This window comes from Pezoporus flaviventris, unplaced genomic scaffold (assembly GCF_033815535.1).
Source record: "Pezoporus flaviventris isolate CSIRO_AGI_PZ_B2104156 unplaced genomic scaffold, CSIRO_AGI_Pfla_v1 ptg000001l, whole genome shotgun sequence".
Taxonomy (NCBI): domain Eukaryota; kingdom Metazoa; phylum Chordata; class Aves; order Psittaciformes; family Psittacidae; genus Pezoporus; species Pezoporus flaviventris.
The window spans coordinates 47,898,187-47,921,875 of NW_026892549.1; the positions used below are offsets into that span (position 1 = coordinate 47,898,187).

A 23,689-nucleotide genomic window follows, 5' to 3' on the forward strand; every position below is an offset into this window, starting at 1 on the left:
AGCCCCCTTGAATGCTGCAGAGGGGCACAGGAGTACCCCAGAAGGGAGGAAGGGCAGAAGCTGTTGCTTCTGGTAAATGTCCCTGTGTTTTGGAATCTGAAGTTGCCACATTGTCCTTTTACAGTCTTGTAATGTAAATGGCTGTGCTTTCATGACAGAAAAGAGTAGGTTTGTATGCACAGAAATACTATTTATGTCATTATAACAATGTATAGGCTTTCACAAACGTCTGTAAAATGTGCTCAATGGTCCGCAGGGAGATTTGAAACAATGCGACTTTGTGAAAATCCAGATCCAAAAATGGTTCGGATCAACCTGCTCGGCTGGGACAGGTTTGCTGGGGGGAGGGACTTCTCTGCACTGCCCCTCCAGGAACAGATCTAACTCAGACATCATCCCTGATGCTGAACTGAACCACTTCCAGTGAGGAGATATTGAGTAGGGAAAGGAGAAGCCATTTCCACGCTGTGGTGCCACACTAGGAGGCTAGGAGTCAGTGTGAAATGGAGCTGACGCCTGTCAGCTGGACAGCATGGGGAAGCATAAAAGCCACTATATTATTTTGGGTATTGTCAATTTTCTTCTGCAAAGAAGGGAAAAAAAGAGAAAAGTCAAAGTCATTTCAGTGCTTTCAAATTAAAATTACTTTTTAAGTATTTGGGGAATTTCATGTAAGAAATAATTTTTTTCTTGTTTTAGAAAGTGCCACATTCAAAGAAAACATTTACTTGTAAGTAAAGCAAGATTGCTGTCAGTGAAGATTTTTTCCTCCTGCACAGCTTTGCAATACCCAAAGATATTGTTGATCAATGAAAACTGAGACAGAATTTTCCTAAAACATCATTGAAGTTGTTTCTTGCTTTAGACAAGGTCAGTGCTGAACTTTGGGTTTGGCAGAGGATGCTCCAAGCTGCCATTGCAAAAACCATTCACTCTGAATAGAGAGAAATCTTGAGCTGTGCAAGGTGCCTGTGCTTAGGACTGCTGTCTGCAAGCGCAGGCAACTGAGATTTGCTGTGCACGGCAACTGAGATTTGTTGTAACTCTAAAGTCTGCCTTAAACCCCAGCGTACAGCGGCACTTTAAAATAGAATCATTCATTATTAATTAGGTCACAATAAAAAAAAATCCTATGGATGCACTCGTGACGCTAAATGAGCCGATCCCAAATAATGCGATTGTAATGAATTCCAAAGGAATAAATAATGACTGAGCCATTAGCATAAAGTGCCAGCCACAGCTCAGCTCTGTGCTGCCCGCCAGCACCCTCCTGCCTGGCACCACTTCCAAACCCACCCTGCCAAGCCAGGCGTGGGGGTCCCTGGCCACAGGCTGGCATAAGGGTGTCAGGGTCTGTCCTACCACGGGGGATGCTCTGGGGAATCAGATACGTTGGTGGCTCCCACCAGTGGCATCACTCCTGAGCCCCGTTTGCAGGCAAGAAGCAGGATAACGTGGAAGAATGCAAGAAGATATTTTTGCATCTCTTGCTCTAATATATAATCAGAGCTTTTGTTCCATGGCTTGCACAAGCAAATTAATTAGAAATTTATCTGACCAGAAGTTCAGTTCACCATGTGTTCCAGGCAGAAGCCATCCCTGTGCACGTACGTATTTGCTCTCTTCGTCATGGAACAATTATCTGCCCATTTAGGAAATGCAAAATTTGTTTCTATTTTAATAGATGCTCCTAACCATAAAAACAATGATTGTAGCATGCTTAAAAACCTTTGAGAGGAAAACATGACCCGTAACCCCCCTCCTTCTACTCAGAACATCTCCCTCTATATATGGGAGGCCATGGGGCAGGAAGCAGCTCCAGATTCCACCGGCACAGAGCTGGCGGTGACAGCACAGTCAACCTGGGTGAGAAGAGGTCTGAGACAACAGGAAAATAAGACAGGATGAAGCCAGAGGGAGAGAGTGCAGGGAAGGAAAGCAGTGATGCGGGTTTCTGGGAAAGAGAACTGTTTCCCACAAGCCATAAGTAGGTAGAACAGGTAGTGGGGATGGTGGCGGGACCTGTTTTGTCAGAGTCCCTTTCCCTCCCAGCAGCTGAGCAGACAGGCACGTCAGGTGCCTGTGCCCTTCTTATGTCTGCCGTTAAAAAACCCAGCCAGGGAATGTCATTAGAAACAGCCACACCATCTGCCTCTTCCTCCCCTCCCCTTTAAATAAGGAAACACCTTGTCAAACACATCCCACTAAATATCCCTAACACCCTCCCGCGCGCTTCGCGCTCAGCGGTTCTCGGGATCGTGCACCATCTGGACCCTCGCACTACGTCTCAGTGGTGAGGCCCCGGCTCGGACCCACTACACTATGCCAGGGCCACTGGCGGCTCTGCGATGGCTGGCAGTGGGTCTGCACTGCCTGCGTCCCTGTGTGACAGCAGGAGGTCACGCAGCTCAGCGAGATCAATGAGTTCACAGCGGGTGGAAATAAAGCCCAGCAACTCCACTTCATATTGTTAAACCAGGAAAATTAACCAAGGAGGACCTTAAACACAGACATTTATTAACATGTAAATGGACTGAGTCAGCAATTAGTCAACAGTCAGCATAATTGAATAGAATATAGTAATTAAGTTGCCATTTAATTTTTCCCATTTTGTTTAAGGTAAATATTTACTACAATCATGGGTTTTCCATAGTCTTTCGCATGGAAAGCCAGTATCTGTGCAGAGGGTCTGTGTTAAAGTTTCTCAAGAACTTTTAAAAGGCAGGTTGCCTCCTCCTGTCCTCGCAGTGCTGGTCCCGATGCCATGGGTGAGCGTGACTGAGGAGCATCACCACGTCTCCTGGGACTCCTCAGCCCGTGCCTCCAGGCCCTGAGACACACAAGGAGGTAGCTGCATGTGGTTTGGGGCTTGCTCAAGCTGGGCTACCTCCCACCCCCACCCCTGCAAACTCAGGTCAGTGTCTCAGGCACACACTCACACCTCCCTGCTCGCTGACCGTGCAGATGAGTCTTTGTTCTTGGTGATTACTGTGCAGACAACACACTCACCCGGCTGCACCGAGACACTGCGTACAAAGCGAGCGATGTGCTGATAAGTGGAATAGTGTTGAGAAGAGCCTTAGGAGATAGAGGAACATTATTTTAAATTATCTGGAACATAAAAAACAGAGTGAGGACTTGGCAACCTTGCAGCAAAAACCTCAAAACCAGTTATTCCTTTTAAATAAAAACAAAAATGAGAAACAGTAACTATTAGAAATCCCACCTGGTGCTTTCTCTGTGTTAATGATGCTTCTTAAATTGCATGTGGGTAAATGGTAATTTTGTCTCACACCATTAAAAACTAATGGAACCCTTGATGATAAGAAATGCCATAGCTAGCTTGTTGGAAAACGTTTAATTAATAAAGTAATAAAATTATTGTAAACTAGTGCAGTTTCAAGGAGGATTCAATGGGATATAAAACAGATAAAACATCCCTGAGAGTTGGTTCAAGAAATAAATGCTCCTCTATAAAAAAAAAGCAGCACTATAAAGTTAAGCTGGTCTGTGTTACACCAAGTTAAGGCAAGCTATGGCGATGGTAAAGGTATTCAGATAAGCTTTTCAGGAGAAATAGCAGGAAAACCTCATGAAGGCATTTTCATAGGCGCATAAATCCAGCACACCTTCCCCTGCACTGGTGTGGGACCGAAGGTGGCAGTTGAGGGGAGCTGCAGCCCTGTGAGCCCATGGGAATATTGTAGCGGTGCCATTGCTGTTGTCTGCCTGTCCCAGTGTCTCCAGAGTCAGTGAGATGATCTTCACTAGCCTGAGCAAGTTTGGGGTGAAGCACCCTCCAGTTCTGCTGCTGCAGCCACTTTGCTGCTTAATTTTTGTGACACAAGTGGTTGGCAGAGAGAAGAGAGGAGAGGTATGTACGCACGCGTTAACAGCAGCCCATAGGTCTCTGCTACCTGCACATTGGAAGTATTTGCAGGTGTTTAGGTTCAGGATGGGTGTAACATCCCAGGTGCCCAAACTTTCATTTAGTTTGCCTAAAACTCCATCTGCGCATCTCACTGACAAGCCCTGTCAGCTCTTTATTTGGGAGCATACAGCCCACGGTGACAGGAGAATGGAGGAAGCAACAGCTGGGAGAAAGGCATGCACAGGCACATCACACATTTCAGGGTGCCATGAGAACCAGTTGGCTTGATTATAACAAGGGGATGGTCAGACTTTAGGCGTAGAAAGTTCAATCTCCTCACCTGGTCACTGCAGACATTGCTGTGCCCACTGGTGCAACAACAGCTTCTGGTTGATCTCTGCAGCATCTTCTACTTTTGAGTGCCTTTGCAGTCTCCACCTTGATCCTTAGTTAGACGCCATCCTGTTTGATCTCTAGTTTTTTTTAAAATCAAGTGGGATTTGGGGACTTTTTAAAGGACATCAGCATAAATAATGCTACAACAATAAGTCGCTTGGCTCCCCAGGTACAACAGCACTGAGGGGCTCCTTACTTTGGCCTCAGTGCATGGATGGACTGGCAATGTAAGACATTTCCACATGCAAAACACTGGCTGCCTCTGGGAAAAATACTGTGGTTTCCTCTTGTAGGCAGATTTATTTCTGAGGTAGCCTCAAAAATGAGGGCACAGGGAGAATGCTTCCACTCTTTACTGAGGCAGTATGAAAATGTTTATGGGGCTCTATAATTCATCCCCACTGGCAATACCAGCAATGACTTTTTTAACTCCTTGGTGTGTGAGAAACAAAAACATGAGCAGGAGTTCAGTAAAACACTAGCAGGGCCAAAGCTGGGATATTTGTTTCCTGGCAAACTGTGGTTGCTCTTGTTTTAGCCACAGTTTTCCCAGCTGATGCTTTGCAAACTCACCAGAAGGTTCAGCTTTCAAGGCTCTGAAAGTGAACGCAGGGCTGGAAGCTACCGCAGCACTCACCAGCAGAGAGTCAGACCAAGCCTCCTTCTTCCAGAAGATGTTGCTGGTCCCACGACTGCATGGCTGCAGGGGAAGTTTGGGTACAGAGATTTAATCTTGTATTTTTCCCATATGTCATAAGTATGTCATAAGACAATGACAAAATAATAACGAGTTGGTGATGGCTGCTTGAAACTATTTTATTTAACAGCTGTGTTTCTAGCATATTATAATGAACCATCCTTTTGCCTTAATCACTTTAAGATTTCTAAAATAACTAGGAGCTTACTGTACCTTCCCTCAACATGAAGCTTCCACATATGGGGACCATGACTTTATTTTAAGAAGGGGCAAAAGAAGCAGAGCAGAGCTAGAAACACACAGGTTTATCAGTAGAAACCACAGCATAAAGTACTGAAATTACTGTAATAACTTTAACTCACAGCCATTGTACTGCAAGCAGGAAAAGAGGTGATATTGCATTTAGTCTGCACAATGACAGAGTCACTTTGCCCAGGCTCGTTTTGGCAGAAATTTAAATGACGTAAGCGTGGTATTTGTTGGAGAAAATAAAGGGTGAGCTATAAGAAAAAGGAAAAATATTTTCTGGTTTGCCAGGGAGAAGCGTGATTAAAAGCTGACTGATAATAAAGCATGTGGGTGACAGGGCTGTCTCACTAAGCAGTGTCGGCGCCTGGCTCAGGTAAAAGCAGAGGACTTTAGCTCAACAATGCGCTCCTGTCTGTCAATGATGTTTTGTTTTAAATGACATGTTTTCTTTTGGCAGATGGGAACAAGCCTTGAAGAATAAATTCTTTGGAGGCAGGCAAATTGGCTGCCTGGAAATATATGTATTTAGGAACCTGTCAGGTGGCCGTGAGTGTCAGCACCGCCCCAGCTGAGCTGGCCAGCACTGCTATGCATTTCACCCACTCCAATCTCCCCACAGACCCCCCAGATCCCCAGCCAGCCACTGCCAGGCTGGAGCAAAAATGACAACTCCGATACAAGATTTGCTCTGGATATTGCTGATATTGCTTTGTGCCTGCCTTATAAAACTTCCCCGCTGGCTATTTCTCCAGCTAGGGGATCTTACCCAGATGAATGTGCTTGCCTCCCTCTCACCGGCTGCCAAAATCCACCTTATCTGTAAATGGAAATAACGCTGTGGCCCACGGTCAATCGTAGCACCAATACTTTTTAAGAGAGAAGGCGAAATAAAACCGTTCCCCGTGTTAACAGCTGCGAAAGCCGATGTGCTGAGAGGTTAAGTGATTTGCCAGGTGTGAAGAAGGATGGCACTTGGCTCTCAGGACCCCGTTTCTGTGGTGGTGGGAGCAGTGTGGGGTGGTAGGCAGCCCCATGGGGGCATCACCACCAACCCCAGCCTCCTCTCTCCTCCCTCTCCCCATCCCCACAAGGGCAGCTAGTGGGGGAAATCACCTGTAATGCGCCTACCCCCAGACCAGGAATAAGCAAAGTTTCACCAGCAAAAAACTACAGTCTTCAAAAATCCCCCCAAAATTAGGTACTGAAAGTGAGCATTGGGTTGTGTGAGCCAGTATCAGAAACAGGTGGCAGCTGTAAAGATTTTTTAACATCTCAGCAGCAGCTAAATGTTGGGGGTAAGCAAATGAAGAAGTAGTTTAAGCCAAAATCCAGATGCATCGAAGCCCACATAAGTGCACATGCCCAGTACGGCCTCTTGTCTGCTTGAGACATTTAGGCCTGTTTGTTTAACCAGCCAAAATGGCCACCTTTTAAGAGCAATTCATGATGCCCAGATCAGAGCCTAAGTATAGTCCTTCAGTGTAGGAGAAGCGGCATATGTTAATAGAGCAGAATAGTTAATTTCTACAAATGCAATATTTATTGCTGCTTCACTATATGGATGTTCTAGACTTGAAGTGGCTGTACACATGCAGGTAGGTAACAAAAAGATATAGTAAAAGGCACACTCAAAAATAGGCAGAGTTGTTCCCTGGTTCTGTAAGGTCGGTAAAACTGGTAGCAGCTCCTTAGCAATGGCTTCATCTCCACACTCGCAGTGTGTGTTCTTAACACCTTCCCTCACTGCAAAACTGAAGTATTTAACCCAAAACATACAAACAAATCTGTTATTCTCCTCCTTTATTAACCTTCCGAGTCCTCTGAAATCTCACACGAGAAAGCTCTTCCCTTTTCCTTTGTCTATGCAAAGAGATTTAAACTTTACATACAAAAAGATGTGCGCATGTATGTAAACATACCTGTGTAATCAGACACATGCAATGCACTCTTTGTCCTTCTCTATAAATATATATACACATATGTATATTCACAGATATACAGGCATGTGTGAGTATGTGTGTGTACAAAGAAAAAGAAAAAGAATCTCAGAAAATGAAAGACAAATGTTAGAGAATGATATTCCCAAGCCCTCAAATCCCTAATCATGAGTTTGATGCAATATTTGCCCTAATGGGAAATGATAACTGGCACTACTCCAAAGCAAACCTCGAAGAAAGGAGCAATAAAAAAGGAAAATGCTAGCTTGGCAGTTAAAGAAAGAGGAGCCGAAGCGAGAACTGCTGTCGGAGATAATAAAGAATTAACCACAAACCCCTTTTCTATTAAGCACAAAAAAGGATATTAAAATAACATGCCCCCTCCCTAAATGTTTCAAGGCTTGTGTCATGCTTTTCTGCGCAGCTTCCCCAGGATGTTCTGAGACACAGGGCTGCAGCCCCGTGCAATCCGCCTCCCCAGCTTCCCCTCTCGTGCGAGGAAGGCTGCACCACTCCAACACACAGCAACTCACAGTCATACTCCTGGCTTTTCTAACTTACACAGTATGCTCCAAATCTTGCCTTTTCCAAGGACAGAGGATATGGTTGCAGCCCATGACACTGTGGACCTTCAGGAGCTGTCTGTGATAGAGCAGTTCTTATGGGTTCCTTCTCCCCTTTTCACCCTTTGGGAGCCTACGCATTGCAAAGCCTGCTGTACAATACAGCTTTGCTATGTTACCCATAACATCCATAGGCACAATGATATCCATTAAGTATACAGTGAGTCTTACTACTCTGTTACTGCTCTATTTTCTGGTTACAGGGCAAACATCAGTTCTTTGAAGAAGGGGCTGTCACCCCATGAAAAGTACAAGGATGTTGTTAGGTTATAGAGAGAGAAAGTTAGAAAGGTGAAGGCACAGATGGAACTAAATGTGGTCACTGCCATAAAAGATAATAAAGAGTACTTTTACAAATATATTAGCAATAAAAGGAGGGCCAAGAAGAGTCTCTATCCTTTAGCAGATACTAGGGGAAACCTACTGACTGAGGATGAGGAGAAGGCTGAGGTACTTAATGCTGCCTTTGCCTCAGTCTTTAATGGTCACACCAGCCATACTGAGGGTATTCAGTTCCCTGCATTGGATGGCAGAGAAGTCCCCATAATTGGGGAAGAAATGGTAAGTGACATCCTGCTCCACTTAGACCTGTAAAAGTCTATGGGCCCAGATGGGTTACACCCAAGCGTGCTGAAAGAGCCAACAGAAGAGCTTGCTAAGCCACTCTCCATCATCTATCAGCAGTACTGGTCTAGCTGGCAGGTCCCAGAGGATTGGAGGTTGACCAAAGTGACACCACTCTACGAAAGGAGCAGGAAGGAAGACCCTGGGAACAACTGGCCTGTCAGCCTGACCTCAGTGCCCGAGAATGTCATGGAGCAGATGATCCTAAGTGAGATCATAAGTCACATGTGGGAAAACAGAGGGACCAGGCCTAGTGACCATGGGTTCATGAAGAGCAGCTCCTGCTTGACCAACCTGATCTCCTTGCACGATAAGGTGAACCTTCTGGTTATGAGGAAAAGGCTGCGGACATTGTCTATTTGGACTTAAGTAAAGTATTTGACACTGTCTCCCACAGTGTTCTCCTGAAGAAGTTGGCTGCTCATGGCCTGGACAGGTGTATTCTTCACTGTGTTGGAAACTGGCTGGATGGCTGAGCCCAAAGGGTGGTGGTAAATGGTATCACATCTAGTTTGCAGCCAGTCACTAGTAGTGACCCTCAGGGCTCAGTGTTAGAGCCAGTGTTGTTTAACATCTTCATTGATAATCTGGATGAGGGGATTGAGTGCACCCTCAGTAAATTTGCAGATGACACCAAGTTGGTTTGGAGTGTTGATCTGCTGAAGGACAGGGAGGCTCTGCAGGGGGATCTGGACAGGCTGTATCAATGGACTATGACCAGCTGTACGAGGTTCAACAAGGCGAAGTGCTGGATCCTGCATTTGGGCAATAACAACCCCCTGCAATGCTCCAGTCTTGGGGAATAGTGGCAGTAAAGCTGCTTAGTGGGAAAGAAACTGAGGGTGCTGATTGATGGAGGTGAACATGAGACAGATTGTGCCTAGGCAGCCAAGAAGGCCAACAGCATCCTGGCCTGTATCAGCAATAGTGTGGCCAGCAGGGCCAGGGCAGTCATCATCCCTCTGTACTGGGCACTGGTGAGGCTGCACCTTGAAACCTGCGTTCAGCCATGGGCCACTCACTGCAAGAGAGACATTGAGGTGCTGGGGCAGGTACAGAGAAGGGCAACGGAGCTGGTGAAGGATCTGTAGAACAAGTCTCATGAGGACCGGCTGAGGGACCTGGACGGGTTTAATCTGCAGAAGGGTCAGGGGGGACCTTATTGCTCTCTACAGCTTCCTGAAAGGAGGTTCTAGTGAGGCAGGGTGGGTCTCTTCTCCCAAGTAACAAGCGGTAGGACAGGAGGTAATAGCCTCAAGCTGCACCAGGGGAGGTTTAGGTTGGATATTAGGAACAATTTCTTCACTGAAAAGGTGATGAGGCATTGGAACAGGCTGCTCAGGACAGTGGCGGAATCACTGTCTCTGGAAGTGTTCACAATCGGTGTAGATGAGGACCTCAGTGGCACAGTTTAGTGGTGGTCTTGGCAGTCCTGTGGTAATGGTTGGACTTGATGATCTTAAAGGTATTTTCCAACTTAGTTGATTCAATGATTCTATGATTCTTTTGCCTTCATATTCTTACTATGATTTTTACATTCAGGTCATTTTCTCACTTTAATGATTATATGTGATAAATTACACAAAGTGCAATGGATCTGGGACAAAAAAAAAAAATGGTGCAGAAACATTGACTCAACAGCTTTTCAGATACAGAAGAAAACAGAAAAGGACTGCTATGAGTCAGAAGGCACTTTTCCATACAACATCCCCTTTGGAAGCTTTCTGGGATATTGCATAACATTAGCAACAGAGACACTGCTGTCTGCTGAGTTTTGTTCGATAGGTGCTGCAGAAGCAGGGCTGACTCCCACGGCCCGTGTGCCTCAACACTGGAGATGCCCTTGTGCAGCACTCCACGGCCAGACACAAACACCAGGGAGTCCCAGATCAACATGATTTCTGTCTGGTCTAGTGATGTGCAGGGTAACTGATTTTGCCCCTTTTGTGACTACCCAAACCATTATAACAGCAAGATCCAGGATAAACACCCCTTGAAATTTCCACCTCAACCATACAGCAGAGTTTACTATGGCAATATTAAATTTGCAGCAGAAGTGGTACTCAGTGCACTACAGACCCAACAGGCCAAAGTTGCCCCTTTATATCAAGTCAAAGAAACCCTCAATAATCTTATACTTCAAAGCCATTATAAGCTAACTTTGGTTCATTAGCACATAGGAAGGCGTTAATCACACAGAGTAATGAAATGTAACAACTCCTTTGGTACTTTCTTATTATCTGGGTCTTTAATATGCAGTTTGACAAGAGCTAGACTGTAGCAGCTCTGACGGGATTTTATAGAGCTCACTTGGCACTAGGAGTTCCCCAAACCGAAAATGACACAAGCCAAAAAGATGAAGAAGCAGCAAGGAATCACTAAGAGTTTATCATAAATGTTAAATGAAGTGCATCTGCCAGCAAGAGCTTAGTTTAAAAAAAAAATGTGTCTATTGCATTGATCTTAGCCACTAAGAGGGCAAAGCCTTGGGGGAGAAGAGTGAAAGGAGAGAGGGAAGAGTGAGCCCACCTGTACAAGACATTTTTTAAACCTCAAGTCTTGCTCTTTTTAGGCTTTCAAAACTCTTTGTAAAGAAGATACAATACATGCCTCAAGAAACTACTGATGCAATCTATCTTTCAGAGACAAAATCAAAACTCCCTCCTGAGCTCTGTCAGTGCAGAAGAGCCGAGTTAAACATCAGCTGCTTTCGTCTGAGTGCCTAAATTAAAAATTCTTAACCAGAGTAATACCAAGTGTTGCATGGTTTAAAAGACGATTGTTTGCATGCCAGTACCAGCATAGGTTAATTTCTAAGGTGAGCTTAAAAAAGAAGATCAATAAAAATGTAGGTGGGGAAGTTTAAAAAATAACTACTGGAAATGGTGAGCCAAGATCTTCAGAACAACTTGTCTCTGCCTGAGGTACAGGCAGGCTGGTTTTTAGATCAGTCACCTACGACTGTGGTGTCATGAAGTGGAAAAATACCACCCAGAGTCATTTTTAGCTAAGAACACCAACAGCTCCTCTCACATTCGCATCCAGTGAAACTCCATTCCCCCTTCCAGTCAGATTCATTGCCAAATTATAAATTCTTATTTGATTTATCAATCACAATTTTATATTGTTAATTCATATGTTCATTAGACAAATCTGTCCCTCTAAGGTAATCACTTAAGGTACTGCTGGCATGTGAACATGCACAAATGGATAATCCTTAATGACCTTCCAAGCTGACATATTTTTGGCATCAGTTTTCTGTATCCTAATTTCAAGCTGCCTCTCTGGTGTTATCCTAAGGCTGACTTCACTCAAGAAGGAGGACTTGCAATTAGAGGTCGCTAGTAAGATTGTTCCCATCAGATATCAGCAGAACAAGGAACAATTAAAATCATCTCCTTCGATGAAATTTCCAGCTGGGGAGATCAGTAAACAGTCCTCTATTGCAGCAGCCTTGGAGGAGAAAACATTTGCATCACACAATGTGACTGGTTTTGTGACTTTTTCAGTAAATTGTTTTTGCCCTGAAGATGCTTGGTGCAAAAACAATTGAAATATTTTGGTAAATATAGGTCGTCCAGGCTACTGTTCTGCAAGCTGCTCTGCACATTGCTCTCTCACAAGGCCAGGCCAATATCACAGATCTACTGCAGGTTAATGTGGTGCAAGTGAGTAGCAACATACGGCATAGCCATCTATTGCAGATGTCCAGCTGAGGAACTCGCACTCTTTAGACCTGTGGATGGATCTGTCACTGGCTTTGGATGACAGGTTTGCAGCATTACAGATCAATTACCAGAAAATGCCAGAAGGTTTTCCATGTTCTCAATTTGATAGGTGGGATTTGCCCAGCTGAATGACCACTACTCACAATGACCATTACACCCAGACTCCACGAGGCCAGCTCTCTCCACACAGAAGTTATCCCTGCTGGGGCTGTGTGGGCTCTCCATCATCAGCTATTTCTCTATCACCACTATTACTGCTGCTCATCCAGTGTCATGAAAAGGGGGAAAGAAAAGGCAGTTATCTTAAACACAAGGTTTCCAGAGCCACCAGCATTTCCTCAGTGCTTCCCAGAGCAGCTCCAGGCAAGGTAAGAACAATTTCTGGTATTTCCCAGACGCTACAAGAGGATGAAAAGATGTAGGGAAAAAGCTGGGGTAGAGGCAGAGCTGCCATTGCCTGAAGTTTGGCAACCAGGAGGCAGGCTGGGAAGGGAGTGAGATGGGACAGCATGGAAAAGCACCAGGAAAAAGCCTTACCCCAGCTGATGGCCTACACAGCCAGCCCAGCAGCTCAAGAAGGAGCCACTGGGGCGAGAGGCAGTGGGTCGCAGAAGCTGTCAGGGGCGAGCTTGCAGTGTGCATTCCCCCACGCATGGCAGGCTGCAGGCAGCGCCCAACCGCCTCCAAGAAAGTTGAAGAAGAGAGTTTGCATCCCTTCCTCAAAAGCACAGCTCGGGCTGCAGATCCAAATGTATGGACAAAATGTAAATGCATTGTGACAAGCTGTACGGGGAATCAAAACAAGGAACAAGGAGCGTATGTTTCTTTTAGAGAAATGTCCTTTATCTCGCAGGCGGAATGAAGCGTGTGGCATTCAAATGTTAAGATTTTTACACACTTTCATGAAATACTAAAGAGAAACCAAAAAAAAAAAAAAAAAACCACCAGGAAAAAAGGAGAAAAAAAAAAAACAACAAGAAAATAACCCAAGTCCATGTCACTTCTCAGCTAGTTTGGTTATTGCTGCTCCTGAGTACTGTAACATATGCACTTTCCCTTTTGAAAATGTATCAAAGTTGTTATTTTGGGGGTGGGATAAACTCTTACCCATGCATATCTTATGTTTCGAAGCCAAGAATGCTTAAGAACCTGCTCTGGATCCGCACATCAGATGCATAAGTGATTAGTGACAAGTGACACAGAAACAGCGAATGTGCTGTGTTACGATGAATAATAAACACGCACAATTTATGCAGGCACAGCGAGTGGGGAGATGGCATCCTGCACTTTTTCCATATAAATAATGTGAATCTCTCTGCAATGGAAGCCAGGCCGAGCAGGGAGTTTCTCCTGCCCGCCAGCCGCGTGAGCCGGCAGGAAGCAAAATGGGGATGTGTGAGAAGGGGTCACCCTCAAACAGGGCTCCTTCAGGTTTCCTATGGGTCATTACAGAACAGATGGCAATTAATTGTCTCTAAACTAGAACCAACACCAGAAAAAGATTCACAGTGGGCAAAATTTTTCATTTTCTTGGAGAAAGGGTCATTTAGATGAAGAAAAAAAAATCACTGAAAAAGAATCATATTATTTTGTGACTCCTGGGTTTCTGACAAGCACCACTGCAGTGTCTGGTGTAAAAGAAACTGCCTTGCAATAGGATTGGTGGTGCCTACCTGGAAAAGCAAAAAGTAACTAGGTTTTGAACAAGCAAACCCAGTCTCTAGATTAAGTTTCTCCAGGAAAGGTGAGCGCACACCCCTGGAGGCAGGCAGGGCTGAGGAAAGCTGACGGCATGGTTTCCTGAAGGGCTGCGGTGTACCTGGCAGGCATCTTGCCATTCCTGCCTTTTCCATTAGCAAAACCACACTTAACCCCTAAAAAGAAACAAATGCCAAAGCCAGACAGACGTTTGTCCTTAGCCCGGCTCTTGTCCTTTTCCTCTTTCACATGCACAAACACGGAGCTGTGGGGCCCTCAGCCCCGTGGTCTGACAAGATGGGGCATGGGGGCTCCTGCAATGTCCCCTTACTGCCCTCCCACAAATGAGCCATCTTCCAGAAAAAATAGAAAGAATTTAGTTTTTTAATTACAAATAATATCCCAATTGCACCTGCTACTTAACTCTGCTCATTTTCTTACTGTCTGTCCCGGCCTGCCAACTCCGAGCAAGCTTTTTTCTCTCATTTTTACACTCTCTCTACACTTCCAGAAATGTACGCAGTTGGATAAAAGTAGAACTGAGAGGGAAATGCATATTCTGCTAAATAGAAAAAAAAAAAAGTTGAAAAAAGTGTCTAAAAGATGGATGCGTAAAGAAATCATGCCCGTACTTTAACTCGGGGTTTGAGTTATATAAACTGAGCTGTGGTAATTACCAAGCTCCTCCAGATTAATAAACAATTACCATAGTAACTACACCATCCTATGAAACCTATGCTCATGAATTTTTAAAGCATAAATGGAAATACACGCAAGTTGAAAAAGTCTCCTATTTATTTTGTTCCTGGAAGACAAGGGAGGCAGATCCATTAGAGGATCTCATCAAGTTATTTCTTCCTCCGCTGGTTCCTGCAGCCACACTTCGGACAAGTGCCATATATTATGTACTAACTAGGAAAGTCCATTACATAGCGTGGGGCCGTGGGCTGGCCTCACACCCCTCTCCCCAGGCAGCCCCTGTGCTCTCACATCTTGTTTCCCTGGAGGGTTTTAGGTGACGTGAAGCACCTCTTTATTTGCCCACATTGAAGAGGTTAGTTAGCACAGCGAGTTGTCCCCGTTTGCCCAATGGGCTCCTTTTATTTTTAATGGATAATGTCTGAGGAAAGATTTCAGGTTGATGTTGCATGACCACACACGGGAAAGGCATCTTCATCAAATATTTGGTAAGCAGACTATCATGAGACAATGCACACATCCACATCTAGCCTTTCATGGCATGGTGTGATTGAGCCTTATTGTCAGCATATGCACCAGCATCCCAACAGACTGACCCTACTGCATGGCACATCACAGTCCATTTTTCCCATGAGTAGAAAAATCATAGAACGGTTTGGGTTAGGAGGGACATTCAAAGGTCACCTAGTCCAGCCCCCCTGCAAAGAGCAGGGACATCTTCAACTACACCCGGTTGGCCAGAACCACATCCAGCCTGGCCTTGAATGTCTCCAGGGATGGCACATACGCCACCTCTTCAATTTGCCCTTGTGCCAGTGCCTTGCACCCAGGGCCATGCCAGGCATGTGTGTTCAGCCACCACAAAAGGCTTCAGTGCAGCCCCTGTACCTTTGCATAGTCTGACCCTACTGCAGCAAGGATGGGCAAATGCTCCAGGCAGAGCAGCACTAAACCAGGTGTGGAGTCCTGTTCTGTGAGAGCCTGGAACACAGGCTGTTCAGCCACCCTGCAGGAATTGTGTCATGGATTGTCATTGCTTTCCCCTCTAATGTGGAGTGGAGCAGCCCCCCAGCACAGCCCCATGCTCCTGCTCCTGCCTAAACATGCCAAAATGTGCCCTTGCTTGCTCACAGGAGACACTGATGATTAAACACAGTCTATGTGATGCACCGGAGATCATTAAAAACAGAAAACAAAGGCTTTCTCCTCTACCAATGTCAACTCTCGTATTATACTACCATAGACAAAATTTGGTTTGAAAGCTTGCACCCCTATTTTGAAGCTTTAACACAGCCGAGCCTGGTTTTACTGTACTTCACAATTTGTAACGTGTAAAAAGGAACATTTCAAAATGCCAAATAACAAGATTATATATCAACCTGTTGATAATTTTAGGCAAAAATGGGAAAGCTGAAAAGCAGCACTGAGTTAAAAAAGACTGTTCAGCATTTGCAGTAATAGTCTAAACACGAGGTGAGACCTCTACACTTCAAGTTTGAGCGGCTTACTTTTGATAATTTTGATGAGCTGAAATAATATCCCCCTTCTGCAAGAAAGTACTTCTTCAGACAGTCTGAGAGTTAGGAAAGCCATTAAATCCTTGTGGATTGAAGGTAGAAAAATAAATTGTATGTATTTTAGACTTTGAATCATCTTCCTATAGCAATTTTCGGGGAAAAAACCTATGAAGAATTCTGCAATTTTAATCTCCTCAGTAGCTTCCCATTACTAAACAAGCAGAACGCCACAGTACAAATGTAGATGTTACATGTCATCTTGATCTGCTGCTTTTTTCTTTCATTAAAGCTTTAATGCAGCAATTATGGCTACGTTGCCCTATAAAAAAAGGAAAAGGCAGTTTACTTTAAAAAGTGAAATTGCATAGCCTACTATTTAATTATACACAAATGTAAATGGCCTATTTTTCCATAACTGGTTATTACAGCACTGTTTTACTTTCTGAGTTTTCACAATCTCTAAAACCTACAACGCTTCCTGCTATATAATTGTTTTGCTACATTATTGTTTTCATCTTATTTTTTCTTTTAATGCGAGTGCAGCGGGATAAATCTTGGTTTTAAGCCAGCCAGTACTTCATCTACTTAAGCTTTTATAGATGAAGATTGCTGTAATTATCAGAATACCCGCTTATTTCTGAAGTATTATCTTGGCAACCTGCTGGCATTTACAACCAATTAACAAGCTTTGCCCATTAGTTGCATAAGGGGTATCACAGAGTAAAGCCATTGTGTGCTAATTTTCTATTTTAGATAATCAGTTTGGCCATCCAAAATGGAAAGGGGAAGAAAAGAAAGGTTTGACACCCAGTGGCAGACATGTAAAAATGACTACATGCCTCCCAGAGACAAAGGTATCCAGCGACTGCATGATTGCTTCACTGTCGTCACCACTGGGTTTTAAGTATTTATTCCCTTTGTCTCTTTTGGAAGAGAAAATAGGAAGTACGGCTTCGGCAAAGTAATCATGTCCTCTTTTATTTTTTAAACAGACTGGCTTCTCCCTCTGTCCTCTTGGGCTTGTAATTTCACCAAATTGTGCAAGTGTTAAACAGGATTTCATAAAAAAAAATATGAAAAAAAAAGAAAAAAAAAAGAAAAAAAAGGAGAAAAAAAAAAAAAGCAGAGAAAGCCAGCAAGAGAAAGAGAAAGAAAACTGGCCGCCAGTGAAATCACAGCTTCCCTCTTCCAGCCACGGGGCCGAGCAGAGCCCTCGTGCCAAAGGCAGCCCCTCTCCCTTGCCTTGCTTGGTTAAAGCCATGTGCTGGCTGGGGTTTTTAACCAGGCGCTGCTATTAGCAAATGGGCTCCCAGCCATTCTTTGGCTCCCAGTTGTTGAGCTGAATGCCAGCCCTGGTCATCTCCTCCCTGCCCTGGAGGCTTTGGGGCAAGGGGACTCAGGCAGGATGCTGGCTCAAGCAGTAATGCTGGGCAATTCCCTCTGGGGAAGAAGGAGCTCTGAGAGTTTGGGGGATTTTTAAAAGCATTATCTTTTGGGTAAGGTGCTGTTTGCTTTCCCTGGTGCCTGGTGCAGGGAAGATGCAATGCCATGTAGGTGCCCTGGGCAGGAGAATGATCCTGCCTGTGGCCACAGTGCTGTATCCTCACAGCATGCCCCAAAGTGCTCAGACCCACCAGACCAACCTCCAGACCTACTCTGTGAGCACCTAGCCCCACTTTGCTTCCCCAGCCACACAGCATTTAGTCAGGTCCTGCTTCCAGCACAGGCACCATACCCTAAAGCTGGCACAACAGGGATGTGGGCACAGCCTGCTACAGCATCCCAAATAAGCAATGGTCTGCCCACCAACCCTACACCATGCCAGCCCCTGCCTCTACCATCCCATCCCATCCCTGCTGCCCAACCAGCAACAGGCATGAGGCTCAGTCTTCCTTGCTCTCCCACTGACCCAGGCCATGAGCTTGGTCTTTCTCTGTCTCCATCCCATCCTGCCCATGGCAGACAGGACCATAAGGTCCCCCTCCGCACCGAGGCTTTCCCTGTGCTGCATGGCAATGGGCAAAAAGCAATGGTGATCCTGCTCAGGGAACCTCAAGGTAAATAACAACGATGATTATGGTGGAAGCAGCAGGGCTCGCCCATTTAATTGTATATAAAATTAGATGTTAGACCTGGTATAGATGCCTGCATTTTGTAATAAGGATAGAAACTAATCAGTTTAAAGATGAGCACAGTTCTTAAAGCATGGTTGGATCCCATTTACTCCATTGAAAAGAACGGGTGGATGGTTCGTGTTGTAAAATGGTTTTATAAAATGTAGAGAACTGTACAATGACGTGTTTTATTTGCCTCCTGTGGTTTAGATTCATATTTTGCTTTAACATAAGTTAAACAAAATTAAGACTATGATTATGCTAAGAGAATGCAGCCAGTAAAGATAGAAAACATTGAACTCCTTGAAGTCATAAAGAATTATCAACTGTGCAATTAGTAAAGACTGAACATATACATTGAAGTCTATTAAGTCATAAATGAATGAGAAGAATGTTGTTCTTGACAATTTGATGTGTATATTTGTCTTAATTAATTTAAATTAATTGCTATTGGCTACAGTCATTAGAAAATCTACGATTTAAGTTAGGTACAGCATAAACCCCCTCCTGTAAAATGAATCTAGTTAGATAGCCAAACCATTGTTTCAATTCTTTAGGCTACTGAAAAGAAAGAGGTAAGAAGGGTTGATGAGCAGAATGCTGGGGATGGTTCTGACCTCCTCACAGCCTCTCTCCTGCAATACTGCCCGAGGCTTGAGTGCCCTGAAGCCACTCTGCTGCTGGCAGGCAGCACAGATTACCCAAGCAGCCCTCTCTCCCACCAGATCCAGCAGCATCAGAGCTCACAGATGTCCCCTGTTCAGGCATCACTGGACATTTTCCTCCCCAGACCAGGCTGGCTGCGCACAGCCCCACAGCAGGGCAGCATGCCATCAGCCCACGAACCACCAGCAGCAGGCTGTGAGAGAACACTGCTGCTTGTTGTCAGGCACTGTACAGTCTTCTTGGGGTGGTTTCAAGATGATACAACTAGTGAAGGGCAGGGACTGAAGGAGACAGCAGGTATTGTCCAAAACCAAGCATTTCAGAAAACCCAACGTGTTTTTTCTTGATGTTTTGTAAGTTAAAATTTTCCATTTCCTGTCCTGAAATGTGATTTGGAGATCACTTGTAGTCACATTGCATGTCCTTTTCCCAATAGTTAAACCCGTAAGACAGACATCAGAAGAGGTGTTCTTTTCCCCAGGTTTCTATTTTGCTAACAGGAAAAGAAAAAAGGAAACCTGTATTTTAGGGGAGTTTCTTTCAAATCTCAGATGAAAAAGCAGTTATTTGCCCAGTTCTAATTCAGGATTCACAGTCAGGATTAGTGTGCCCCAATGGCCTTACCAAGACGATGACAGGGACAATTGGAAAGTGGGTTAGCAGAGAAACTCTCACCAGGGAAATGAAACAGTACAGGAAAATCCCCATTCTATGTTCTGCAGCTGCACAGGAGGAGGTACGTTCCTCCAGGACTCTGAGCTCCATCACTAATATTATTATTAAATATTTACATACCACCCTAAGTTTTCATGACACTTAACAGAGATAAAAGATGCTCTCTTTGCACTGAAGATCTTACAGCCTACATCACACAAAGAAAGCAAAGCTAGCAGAAAGAAGACATGATGAAGATTAGGAAATGGATCTAATGTTGGTGACCGAAAAGCATTTTTTAATTGTAACAGAGCATGGGACTAGGGCTGAGGAAAGCTAGCAGCATCACGGCCCATTTCGCTTTTAGTAACCAGCCAACCACCTTCCAAACTCACTCATGTGGACCTATTTCCCCGCAGCTTTAACCCAAATAAATAATGGCATCCTGTAACCTCTAGAAAAATACTTTTTTACCTGACTTGTCTGAGAAAAGAGAAGTTGGCCTGCAGCAGTTCAGCAGGGCATTTTCCCAGGCTGCAATAGCTGGAGAAAGGCCAATACACTGCACCACAGCTGGAAACGGAAATGAAGGTTGCTCTGTCCATCAGCCTCGCTTCCCTCCATTTTGCTTAGCTCCCTCATTTGATTTTCATTTCTGACGGTGCTATTAGAGAGCCACGATGAATTCAGCCTTCCCTGCCAGACACACACCCACAGCTGGGGCAGCTCTGGCCTTCAGCTGTGGGGTGAAGCACCACAGCCTTAGGAAAACAAAGCAGCAAAAATGGAGAAATGGAGATACCCAGCACAACTCTATCCGCTTGGGCATGGGGCAGGCTCCTATCTGCAAAGTACAGGGAATACACCTCTGCATGAATGATGCTAACACCCCACCCCACCCCACCCCCCCTTGTGAGGGATAACACCCCTGTTATAAAGACTGTGAAATAATTTCATGTATCTTAATGCAGACCTCGTTAACATCTTGGGTAGTCAAGCCCAATGTTAAGCCGCTGTAGCAGAACAGCCTTCTTCTGAATATGGAGGGAGCCTGCTGCAGCGCCACAGGGCCCACACCCAAAACCCCCAGGGGTGGGGTGGGACTGTGAATGTGGCAGCAACAAGGGCAAGGCTATCAAGGCTTGGGGACAGCAAGAGGCAGATGTAGAGGGGAGATGCCAGTGCCTCTACCAGAGGTGCTCTGGGCCCCTCAGCTCAGGGAGCAGAGACCCCTTTTGGGTCCCCACTGACCACCTATTATTGTCCTTCACAAACCCAGTGATCAAGGAAAAGAATATTTCTTCTTTTAAAATTTTTAAAACTAATCCTAACCTAATCAATGATGATGAGACTTATCCCCATGCTTCCTGGAAGAAATACATCTATTGATGGACCTGAGCATCATGCAGAGAGAAACACCAGCATTCATCATATAACCTGAGACAACAATGGGCAGGATGCACAGGGCATATGATGTGTAGTCTAAGGCATATAGCAATATACAGATCTGCAGACATGTGCATGCACGCACGAACACATATGAGTACATTTTACAGGGGTACGTAGTGATAGGACAAGGTGGAATGATTTTAGACTGGAAGAGGGTAGATTTAGATTAGACATTAGGAAGAAGTTCTTCACTATTGAGTGTGGTGAGACTCTGGCACAGGTTGCATAGAGAGGCTGTGGCTTCCCCATCGCTGGCGTGTTCAAGGCCAGGTTGGATGGGGCTTGGAGCAACTTGGTCCAGTGGAAGGTGTCCCTGTCCGTGGCAGGGGGTTGGAACTGGACGAGTTTTGAGGTCCCTTCCAACCCAAACCATTCTGTGATTCTAGGATTCTATGATACATACACACATATGCACATACACACTCCTAGCAATTCAGTTAGATTGATTTGATTTGCTTTGGCTATTCCACTATTTTACTGCAGTCCTTGTATAGTACTTAAAGAATCAGGTTAATCATTCTGCATTAGATGCACAAACAATGCTTCTTTACCTCCACATGGGTGTTGTGAGACTTTAATTAATGTTTGTAAAGTGCTTTCAGATCCCTAGAAGAAAGGCACTATAGAAGTGTGAAGTCTGATTATTTCACAGCACACAAAAGTAGAGGTGAAAAGAAATACTCTCCTTCTTACACATAAAACTACTGATCTCAACTCCTGCATGTAAAAAAACAAGATGTTAAGAAAGAAAAGAATTCTGACCATGAACCTACTTCAGGCTTCCCCTTTGCCTTTTTCATCTGATTTCTGGTTGAGTGAAATAATAAACTATTGTATTGCTGTAAACTCTTTGTAAGTAGATTTGACTAAGACAACAGAGTTCAGTGCCAGCAGCTACTCTGATCATTCTTTTAAATGGAAATTTACCGTCTGCTGCATCACATGGAAAAAATATAGAACTATTTTTCACAGCTTGTTCACTGAACAGATTATTGGAGGGAAGAAAAAATAAAAAGGCTTCGTTTTCCACAGATCCCAAATCTCAGCGTAGAAAGTCTTGGCAATTTCCTTTTGAGAGGAGACAGATTTCACTTTCACATTGATTTAACAATGAAAAGTGCATCCAAAATGAGGGCCTGATCTTGAACGTTTAAACGGTTAGCCATGGTTGATTCAATAGCTTATCTATGGGAGCAAAATTACTCACATCCATGAGCCTATGTAGGGTCTGGTCCTAATATAGAACCAGTTTTTGATGTCATAAAATCTTTTTTAACAGCATCTTGTGTTACATTTAATTTATTTCACATGGCCTCATAAAATAAGATAAAAGCTTGTAAGTCTAAAAGTCATATAAAGATGATGGAAAAAAAAAAAAGCCCTACCATGTATCCGTGTTTATTAAGTATCATCTTCATGCAGCTTATAAAGTTTTAACTCCAGAATTCCCAGTTTTTTTCTAATCCTAATAGCAGTCAGCAAGAACTGCCAGTGTGTAACATAAACAGATTACAACACACATGCTTGTTGGAGAATGAAGTCCTTCCCAAAGCTCTCTTTGAGGCAGGTCCTCCATTTAGCAGGACAGAGCCTTACAGAGGCACCTCACCAGCTTACCCCTCTCCTGACAGGGCACAGGTGGGCAGTATCCCTGCCCTGGGTGGTACCCAAGCACTGTGGTCTAACCTCCAGGTTTAGCCCAGGAAGCTCCAGGGTGACAGGCACAAAAAAACCCAGCTTGTATTAAACATGGTGTAATGTGAGAGCAGCCTGAAGAGCACACAAGCAACTCTGGTTCACCTGAACTCTAAATACAGAGAAAAGCTCCAAACAGAAAAGTCTGTAGCAGAAAAACGTCTTCAGAGCCAAAGAAGGCCTCACCCTTATTTAAATGGAGGTTAGAAAGAGCCTCTCTTCCACCACTGAAGTGTGGTTCCTGCTTAGGTCCCAGGAGGGGAAGGAAATGACTGCAGCCTCATACCCCAGGATTTAGGGTGAGCTCACCTGCAGCCAGGGGGATGTGGCCAGGAGGTCCTAGGAGGCACGCATGGTAGCTCTGGGGTGTGAGAAGGAAAGCAGGGCCATGGGTGTAGACCCATAGACAAAGGGCTCCTTTTCCAGTCTTTGCGGGATGACATTTCTGGATGATGGGAGGTAAGCAGATTCAGGGATGCAAGTCAGGAGGCAAATCTTAGTCTGCTTTTAGAGCTCCCAAATTTACGCTCCTCTGAGCAACGGGGTGCCCCTCCAAGACTGGCAATGGGGTAACCAAATGACAAATGAAGAAACTTCCTATTCACAGTATGAGCCCTTTACTTGTGAAAAATAATAGAAATCATTATAAAAGTGCCTTCAGCATCTCAGAGCACGTCAGTGACTTCAAAAAGCTACTGGTATGAGTAATTGTTTGGTAACAAGAAAAAAACAAACTCCCAGTGGCCTGGTTCTGATACCCAGAGAAGGGCATCATAACAAGCTAAGGGAATGTTACATAAAAAACACCCCTTCCCCCAAAACAGTTGCCCTTTTTTTCCAGCTAACATTTCCTTAGTTTACCAGTGATAACCATCACCATAAAAAAATGATGAAGTCTTACGTGATGCTGCTGCTTGTAAACTGGTTTCACCACCAGAAGGCCATCACAGACTGGCACTGTTTTAGGAACCAGCAGCAGACCCATCGCCTTTCCTCTAGGAAGCACAAGCCAGAGGCAAACCCAGGGGCAATGTGGTAAGCAAACACTGTGCTTCCAACCTAAACCCTGGAA

At 44.6% G+C, this 23,689-nt stretch overlaps 1 long non-coding RNA gene across 1 annotated transcript; it reads right to left on the minus strand.

Moving 5' to 3' along the window:
* Positions 1-483: 483 nt before the first annotated feature.
* LOC133267384 (uncharacterized) lies at positions 484-23,689 on the minus strand. Its single transcript, XR_009742764.1, has 3 exons — positions 23,519-23,689; positions 22,927-23,062; positions 484-583 (listed from the first exon to the last, which is right to left on the minus strand). It is a non-coding gene; the product is annotated as an uncharacterized LOC133267384 (long non-coding RNA).